Consider the following 9,424-nt stretch of genomic DNA (forward strand, 5'->3'; position numbering starts at 1 on the left):
AACTGGACCAATAAGCTACACCATGATAAATGGAGAAAAGATGAAAGTTGTCAAGAATTTCATTTCATGTGGATCCACAATCAACATCCATGTAAGCAGCAGTCAAGAAATCAGACAGTGCATTGCATTGGGCAGACCTGCTACAAAAGATCTCTTTACAGTGCTGAAAAGCAAAAATGTCACTTTAAGGACTAAGATGTGTCTGACTCAAGCCATAGCATTTTCAATCGCTACATATGCATGCGAAAGCTGGACGATGAGTAAGAAAGACAGAAGAAGAATCGACACCTTTGAATTGTGGTGTTGGCGAAGAATATTGAATGTACCATGGACTGCCAAAAGAATGAACAAATCTGCCTTGGAAGAAGTACAGCCTGAATGCTCCTTAGAAGCAAGGATGACAAGACTACGGAACTACGTCTCACATACTTTGGACGTGTTATCAGGAGGGATCAATCGCTGGAGAAGGACATCATGCTTGGTAGAGGGTCAGTGAAAAAGAGGAAGACCGTCAACGAGATGAATTGACACAGTGGCTGCAACAACGAACTCAAGCGTAACAATTGTGAGGATGGTGCAGGACTGGGGAGTGTTTCATTCTTTTATACATGGGGTCACTATGAGTTGGAACTGACTCGACCTCATCTTACAACAACAACAGAAGCTAAATGCGTAAGAACTGGGAACAAGGGAGATCAGTTTAAATCCTGGCCTGATTCTTAGAGTGGCCCAGTGAAGTGAATGTATCATTTGGGGATACCATACCTATTCTCTCTTATCTGCTCTACTTACTCTGCCTTGCTTCCTTACTCCTTCCATTGGCTTCCATACCCTTGACCCTTACTTCAACATAACTCACAGCATTTAATTTACTCATTATCTTGATTTAAACCTTGTCTGTGATTTCATGGAATAAGATTTCTATATTTTCTGTGGTTCTATATTTTATATTTAGAGATGGATATATTGGAAGAAATACAGTCAGAATACTCCTTAGAAGCAAGGATGGTGAGACTATGTCTCACCTACTTTAGAAATGTTATCATCAGGAGGGATCAGTCCCTGGAGAGTGGTATCATGCTTGGTAAAGTCGAGCGAGGGTCAGCGAAAAAGAGGAAGACATTCTGTGAGAAGGATTCACACAGTAGCTGCCAGAATGGGTTAAAGCATAACAATGATTGTGAGGATGATGCATGACTGGACAGCGTTTCCTTCCGTTGTCACAGGTTTGCTATGAGTCGGAACTGACTTGACGGCACCTAACAGCAACAACAACGATGCTGGACATCCAATAGAACCTCTGCGTGCCGGCTGAAGCCAAAATAGCCAGTCAGGTTGATTAACAACCACAGGCTAATTGGTTAGCAATGAGAAGCAAACAGTATTGGATATTACATATTTTAACTGGTTGTCATATGGTCATGTAGAAAGATACTCCATTGATGTGGGGAATTTATTGTTTTTCTGATGCGTATCAGTATGTAGGGAGATTGAAAGTAAGAAATACAGAAATGTTCTGATGGAGTCTTCCAGAAATTTGTCTCTTCAAGGGGCAATATTAGCATGATTAAGCTTGAAGAGATAACATTGTTAAGGTATATTTAGTGCTATCCTACTTCACCGTTTTGTGCCTTCACTGTTTGATTATTCAGATATATTACCTGTCTCTTTGTTGGTACACTTCCTTTCCTCCATTTTCTTCCTTCTCTCTTGCCTCCTCCCTTTTTTTCTATTCACCCATCCCCTCTCTTTGCTTTTACTTCTTCACCATTACGTTTCTTTATTGATTTGCTTACAATTTTCATATGGATGAACAAGAAATAAATGCAATATCTGCATTAAATATTACTGGTAAAAATAATCTCCATGGAATGAAACTAACAATGTCTTAAACTGTACATTGTAAAATTTATTATTAATTAAAAATTAATGGAAGAATAAGGTCTTCCTGACAAAGAAGATCTGCAAAACCTGACCAGGAATATTGACCTTGGTAGAAAGAATGACCACAAAACAAAATTCACAAGGGTAGAAAGGAATCGATAAAATAGATATGACAAAAAATTTATCAATGAATCAAATTGTCATATTAACATTTAAGTGGAAAATAACCAAAGCTAATGAAATAATCTCAGTTAAATAAATAAAGAAATAGGAAAAAAAAACATGGAAAATGGTTGCTCAACTATTTTGGTCAAGGAAGTAATTTAGCTTAGAAATATTTGCTCTGGGAACTGCTTTCTTGATAAACATTTATCAATGATGGCCTAATTCTGATCAAAATGTTGGTATTATAAATATCCTAGGGTCAAAGTTTCTTCAGAGATTAAAAAAAAAAGGTTCAAATGGTGGGGCTGAAATGGTCTATAAATACTGTTTTGTAATCTGATTTTATATAACAATTTATCTTGCAGAATTTTCCATGTCATTAAATATTCTTCTATAATATTTTCCAGAGTTGCATAATATCCCATTTCATGCAAATAGAATAGTTTATTTAACTATCTTTCTATTATTAGATCTTAGAGTAGAAACTGCACACCATAGGGTTTTCAAGCCTGTGACTTCTTGGAAGCAGATTGCCAGGCCTTTCTTCCAAGGCACCTCTGGGTGGGTCAGACTACCAACTTTTCAGTCAGTAGTCCATTGCTTAGCCATTTGCACCACCCAGGCACTCCAGATTGCCTTAAAATTTTGCTATTATAACTGTGAAGAATAACTTTATAGGTGGGTGGCAAAATTTCCATAAGAGGAACATTTCTTGAATCTTTCTGTTTGTGAATGGATTTCAGAAATAGATGTCTAAAAGACTGTTATGAAGAAAGTAGAATTTATATATCTTTCTTTTTTCTTTATCTAAGTTCTGGTTATCTGTCACTAAGGCTATTTATTAAATAAGAGCCTTTTCAATTAAATTAAAGCTCTCCTTTAACTTCCAATGTTGCCTGAGACTGTGACAAAATAAGAGACAGTCTGATGTAGGCTTTTAAAATAAACTAACCCAAAATATCTCAACTCAGATAGCCCCAAAACACCATGAAATGGTTGAAATGTCATACAGGAGCCGCTAGGATTTGATCAGTGGGTATCTGACTCGTGCTTATTCTAACGATATTTATAGTCAAAGGTGAATATAATTCTAGGTTTCTTTTGAAAGCACAAGCAGAACCAACTGTAGTTTCTGTAAGAGGTTAGAAGAAATGGATTGGGAATACACTTATATCTCATACTCATTGCTTAGCACAGTGAACCCTGTCCATGAATAGTTGTTGAATGAATGAATAAATATATTAATAAAAATTAATATTAATTTCATACTTTGGGATAACCAAGGTGTCTACCAAGTACATCACCCAACTCCTAGCACAACAAACTCAGGTATTCAACATGAATTCTTGTCAAAAGAATGAATAAACAAGTACATTCTTTGCCTACCCTGAACATCACTGAGCATTTAAAATATCTGAGAACAACATGATCACATTTAGCACTGGTTACACTAAGTAGCCAGTGCCATGGACTGGAGCTTCTTGTGACACTAACCACCATTAAACTAAACACCTATTATGTGCCAGGCATTCTTCCAATTTATAGACGAAGAAACAGAGGCCAAGAAGGTTAAAAAAATAAAAAGATGCCATGGAGGCTGAAAGAACCCTATTGTCCTGAGATAAACTTTAAACTTTAAACCAAAAATATCTCTTGAAATCTTTAAACCAAAAGAGATATTGTCCTGAGATAAACTTTAAACTTTAAACCAAAAATATCTCTTGAAATCTTTAAACCAAACGATAGTTTAGCTTAATTAGTAAAGAATGTCTGCCTTGAGCATTGTGCTCTTTTGAGAACTATTTATCTGGGATCAAGCTGACAACAGCAACTAGAAAGATTAGATAGGAAACTTAGGAGGCAGTTAATGTTAACGGGGAAGGAACAATTCAGAAAAACAGGGAAAGAATGCTTGCACAACTTGAAGAATGTAATCAATGTCACTGAATTGTACATGTAGAAATTGTTGGGGTATGTTCTACTGTGCATATTTTCAACAACATCAACAACAAAAACAAAAAGAACAAAAAATCTCTCAAGATTGCACAGATAATAAGAGGTTTAGCTGAAGTATCTACTCAGGCCTTTATGATCCCAAAGTCTGTGAAGTCCATTACTCCTACTTCGCTCTTTTAAATCCTGCTTCTTACAATCCCACATTGTCGCTGTTGTTAGCTGCTCTTGAGTTGGCCCTCAATTCATGGTGACCCCGTGCACACAGAATGAAATGTTGCCTGGTCCTGTGCCATCCCCATGATTAGCTGCAGATCAGGCTGTTGTGATTCACAGAGTTTTCATTGGCTGAGTTTTGGAATAGGTTGCCAGGCCTCGCTTCCTAAGGGAAACACCACTGAAATTTGTTCAACATCATAGCAACACAGAAGCCTGTATCGGCAGATAGGAGGTGGCTGTACATGAGGTATATTTGCTGGAATTGAACCCAGGTCTTCCGCATGAAAGGTGAGAACTTTACCACTCAACCACCAAAGCCTCTTATAATCCCACAAACCTTCTTAAAATCATTCACAATCCCACTACCCAGAGATAACCGGTTGCTGTTTAGTCAATTCAGACTCATAGCAACACGATAGGACAGAGTAGAACTGCTCCATAGCATTTCCAAGGTTGTAATCTTTATCAAGGAGCCCTGGTGGCACAGTGGTTAAGAGCTTGGCTGCTAGCCAAAACTTTGGCAGTTCAAATCCACCAGCTGCTCCTTGGAAACCCTATGGTGTATTCTGCTCTGTCTGCAGGGTTGCTATGAGCTGGAATTGACTCAATGGCAATGGATTTGGTTTTTGGTTTTGGTAATCTTTATTAGGAGCCCTGGTGGCACAGTGGTTAAGTGCTTAGCTGCTAGCTGAAAGGCCATTAGTTCAAACCCACCAGCTGCTCTGCGGGATCAACTCGATGGCAATAGGTTTTTTTTTTTAACCGTTCCTGAAGCCAACTGCCACATCTTTCTCCTGCAGAACAGCTAGTGAGTTCAAACTGCCAACATTTTGGTTAGCAGCCAAGTGCTTAATCACTGTGCCACCAGGGCTCACTGGTATTTTCTAGAATTCTGGGAATCATGTGTGCACTTTCAAAGAAACACATTTGGTATTATACTTTATGTTCCCTTTTGTAGCTTCCTTTTTATCTCTTAGCAACACGTTGTGAACGTTTTCTTAGGCTATTTAAGTATACTTCACCATATTCTTTAGTCAATTCGCCCCACCCCCCAAACCCTCAAGTAGATCATAAGATCTTTGAGGGCAGGGACTTTAAGAAACATACATTTACCACAGTGTGTAGGTTAATACCAGACATAAAGAAGATAATAGTAATAATAATAATGATGATAATAACTTACACACCAAAAACCCAAACCTGTTGCCATCTAGTGGATTCTGACTCATAGCAACCCTATAGTCAATGCCTGTGCCAGGCATTAATTTAGTCCCATTACATAGATTAATTCATTTTGTCTTCATGAAAAATCTATGTGGCAGTACTATTATTACTCCATTTTACAGATGAGGAAAGTTTCAAAGGTCTCTTAGAGTTAGTAAGTAGTTGAGCGTGGTTCAAGCCCAGGCAGTCTGGCCCTGGAATACATACTCCTAACCACTTGCTCATCTACATAAAATAGATACTCGAATACTTGCCAACTCTAGGAATTGGAGAGTAAAGGTAATCATGGGTATGCCTTGACATTTCTCGTGTATAAAAAGGCCACAATTCATCCCCACTGCTTTACTGCCTGAATTTAAGACTTGTCTGCTACGCTTTTTAATAAAAAAAAGATTTATTCTTATTTCTCATACTTTTCCTCCTTGAACTTTTGATCTAGTCAGACTGAATTCATCAATACATCATATGCATTCCCACTCTTTGCCTTGACTCTATCCAAATTCTATCCACTGCTGAAGGCCTAACTCAGGTCCTGCATCCTCCATGAAGCATTCCTTGTCTCCTTCAAGACTCGTTGCCTGTCACTCTTCTCTGAATCCTATAGCTCTCCTGAGCCAATCTTAGACAAGGGTTCTGTCTTATTCATCCTTACACTTCTTAGTGTCTCAGAAAAATGCTTGATCATGACAGACAGGAAGTCAATATGCTTTTGTTGAATAAGCAAATGGCCAAAGGAATAAATGAGATGCTGTTTTGCAACTTCATGCATCTGCAGTGGTCTTCTCACTGTGAATAGGCCAGAAGCTCTTAGCAGGGAAGGATCAACTTTTGATCATTTCTCCATCCCTCGAAGTGCATGATAGAAGTCTCAATCAGCACTAGATGCTCAGTCAATATTTGCAGTTGCTGTTGTTGCTCGGCTTGGAGTATATAAATGAAGGAAAATTTGGTGCTGTGTTCAATTCACTGACTCTTTTTTTTTTTTTAAATCTATATCCCTTTGCCTTATTGATTTAAGTGAATGAGTCCTACTTGCCCTTTTATTAGATGTATTTAATTCTTATTCATTTTTTATTTTCTTGATAAGAATCTATATTAAGGTATTGCTTTGAATGGATCACTATTTTCAAGCTTTGATAGCATACAAAAGAATCATTGCCTAGCACCACAGACAAATCTTGTTTCTGGGTCTTGGAAGAAGTACTGCCAGAGTGTTCCTTGGAAGTGAGAATGGCGAGACTTCATCTCATGTACTTTGGGCATGTTATCAGGAGGGACCAGTCTCTAGAGAAGGACATCATGCTTGGAAAGGTAGAGGGCCAGCAAAAAAGAGGAAGACCCTCGACGAGATGGATTGACACAATGGCTGCAACAATGGGGTCAAACACAGTGACGATTGTGAGGATGGTGCAGCACCAGGCAGGGTTTCGTTCTGTCATACATAGGATTGCTATGAGTTGGAACCAACTGGACACACCTAGCAACAACAACAATTAGAGTCGAGGGTATTATTATGTATTTTTTTTTCCAAGCAAATAACTTAATCACATTATTGTACCTTTTTCTTGATGAACGTATGCATGCATTTCTATTGGTTTTAGATAGGAGTGGAATTGCTAGTTCATAGACTATGTTATTGTCAACTTTATTAGCTAACGCCAGGCTGCTTTTCATAGTGGTTGTACCGATTTACATTTCTACCAGCAATGTATAGATCCATATCCTTGCCAGCATTATTCATTGTTAATCTTTTAAATGTTTGCCATTCTAATAGGTGACTCATTCTAATAGGAAACCCTGGTGGTGTAGTGGTTAAGCGCTAATGGGTTTGGTTTTTTGGTTTGGTGATAGGTGACCACTGTTACTCCTTTTGGTTTTAATTTGCATTTCCATAATTATTAATAAGGTTGAACACCTTCCTGAATTTACTGATCATTTTAATACCTTCTCTAGTGAAATTCCTGTTCAAATATTTTGCCCATTATTCTATTCGGTTTCCCGTATTTTTCTTATTATTTGTAAGAGTTCTTGATAATTTCTGGAAACATGCTCTTTGTCAAGCATGTGTTATAAAAATCTCCTACTTTGTTGCTTGCCTTTTCACTCTATGAAAGGGTATCTTTTGTTGAAAAATTATTACTTTTAATGTAGTTGAATTGATAAATGCTTTCCCTTATGGCTAGTGCCCATTGTGTCTTTTTTATTTAATAATTTATTTTATTTTATTTTTGTGGTTGAAAATATACATAGCAAAACATACAACCATCCAACAATTTTAACGCACAATTCAGTGACTTTGATTGCATTCTTCACGTTGTACAGCCATTCTCACTTTTCTTTTTTGAGTTATTCCTTCACTATTAACATGAACTTAGTGCCCCCTAAGTTTATTCTCTAACTTTTGGATTTGCTGTTGTCAGTTTGATCCCACATAAATAACTCTTTAGAAGAGCACAATGCTCAAGGCAGACATTCTTTACTAGTTAAGCTAAACTATTGTTTGGCTTAAAGGAGACTTCAGGGGGGTATTTTTGGTTTAATATTTAAGGTTTAAAGATTATCTTTTTGTATCTTTTGTTTAATCTTTCTTTACTATGAGGACATAAAGACATTACCCCATATTACTTTCTAGAAATCTTATTACTTGATCTTTACATTTAGATCTACAATCCACCTGGAAGTTATTTTTATGCATGGTGTGAAATAGGGTCAGGTTTCATTTTTTCATATGGATGTCTGATTGGTGCAGCACCATTTGATAAAAAGACCTTCTCTTCTCCATTGGTCTGCAGTGCCACTATTGTAAATTACATGTCCATTAATGCGTGAGTCTCTTTCTGGGCCTTCTATTCTGTTTCATTGACCTGCTGTCTATCCTTTTACCAATACCAACAACAACAGAACCAAACCAAAGCAAGCCAAACCAAAACAAGCCAAACCAAACCAAACAAAAAACTAGTTGCCATTGAGTCAATTTCATCTCATAGTGACCCCATGTGTTTCAGAGTAGAACTGAGCTCCTACCGGGTTTTCAATGGCTATGATATTTGGAAGTAGATCACCAAGACTTTCTTCCAAAGTGCCGTTCCGTTAGAGGCCGAGTGTTTAATCATTTGTGCCATCTAGAGACTCCTTTTACTGATATAATCCTGCATTATTTATTACTGCTTTATTATGTCTTGATATCTGGCAGAGCAAATCCTTCCACTTTGTTCTTTTTTGAGTGCCTTAGCTTTTTTGGGTCTTTGGAATAACCATATACATTTTAGGACTGGTTGTCATTTTCAACAAAGAATCTGCAGATTTTTTATTGGAATTTTCTTCAATATATAGATCAATTTCAGGAACATTAATATGTTACATTATTGAACATTAATTTTTCAATCCATGAACATGGTTTATCTTCACTCTAAATAAGTAACTTCTATGTAGATACTTTTCAGATCTTTTCTTAGACTTAGTTCTTTATTTTGATGTTTTTAAATGTTAGTAAAATTTAATCTTAAAATTAAAAAGCTTTTAACTGTTGTTGGTGAGTAGAAACCGAAACCAAACTTGTTGCCATTGAGCCTATTTCTACTCAAAGCAACCCTATAGACAGAGTGGAACTGCCCCATAGGGTTTCCAAGAAGCAGCTGGTGGATTTGAACTGTTAACTTTTTGGATAGCAGCCTAGCTCTTAACCATTGCACCACCAGGGCTCCCTTGTTAGTGGGTGGAAATGCAATTAATTTTTATATTTTGACTTTATATCCAGCAACCATACTAAACTTACATATTAATTTTAATGACTTAATTATAATTCTTTTGGATTTTCTGTTCACTTAATTATATTGTCTGAGAATGACAGTTGCATTTCTTCCTTTTTATTCGTAAGTCTTTTGTTGATTTTTATTGCCTTATTTTATTGGCTAGGGCATTCAATTCAATATTAGATGAAAGTTGTGATCAGAGGGATCACTGTCTTGCTGTTTGTCTT

The sequence above is a fragment of the Loxodonta africana genome, chromosome 4 (assembly GCF_030014295.1).
Source record: "Loxodonta africana isolate mLoxAfr1 chromosome 4, mLoxAfr1.hap2, whole genome shotgun sequence".
Lineage (NCBI taxonomy): Eukaryota > Metazoa > Chordata > Mammalia > Proboscidea > Elephantidae > Loxodonta > Loxodonta africana.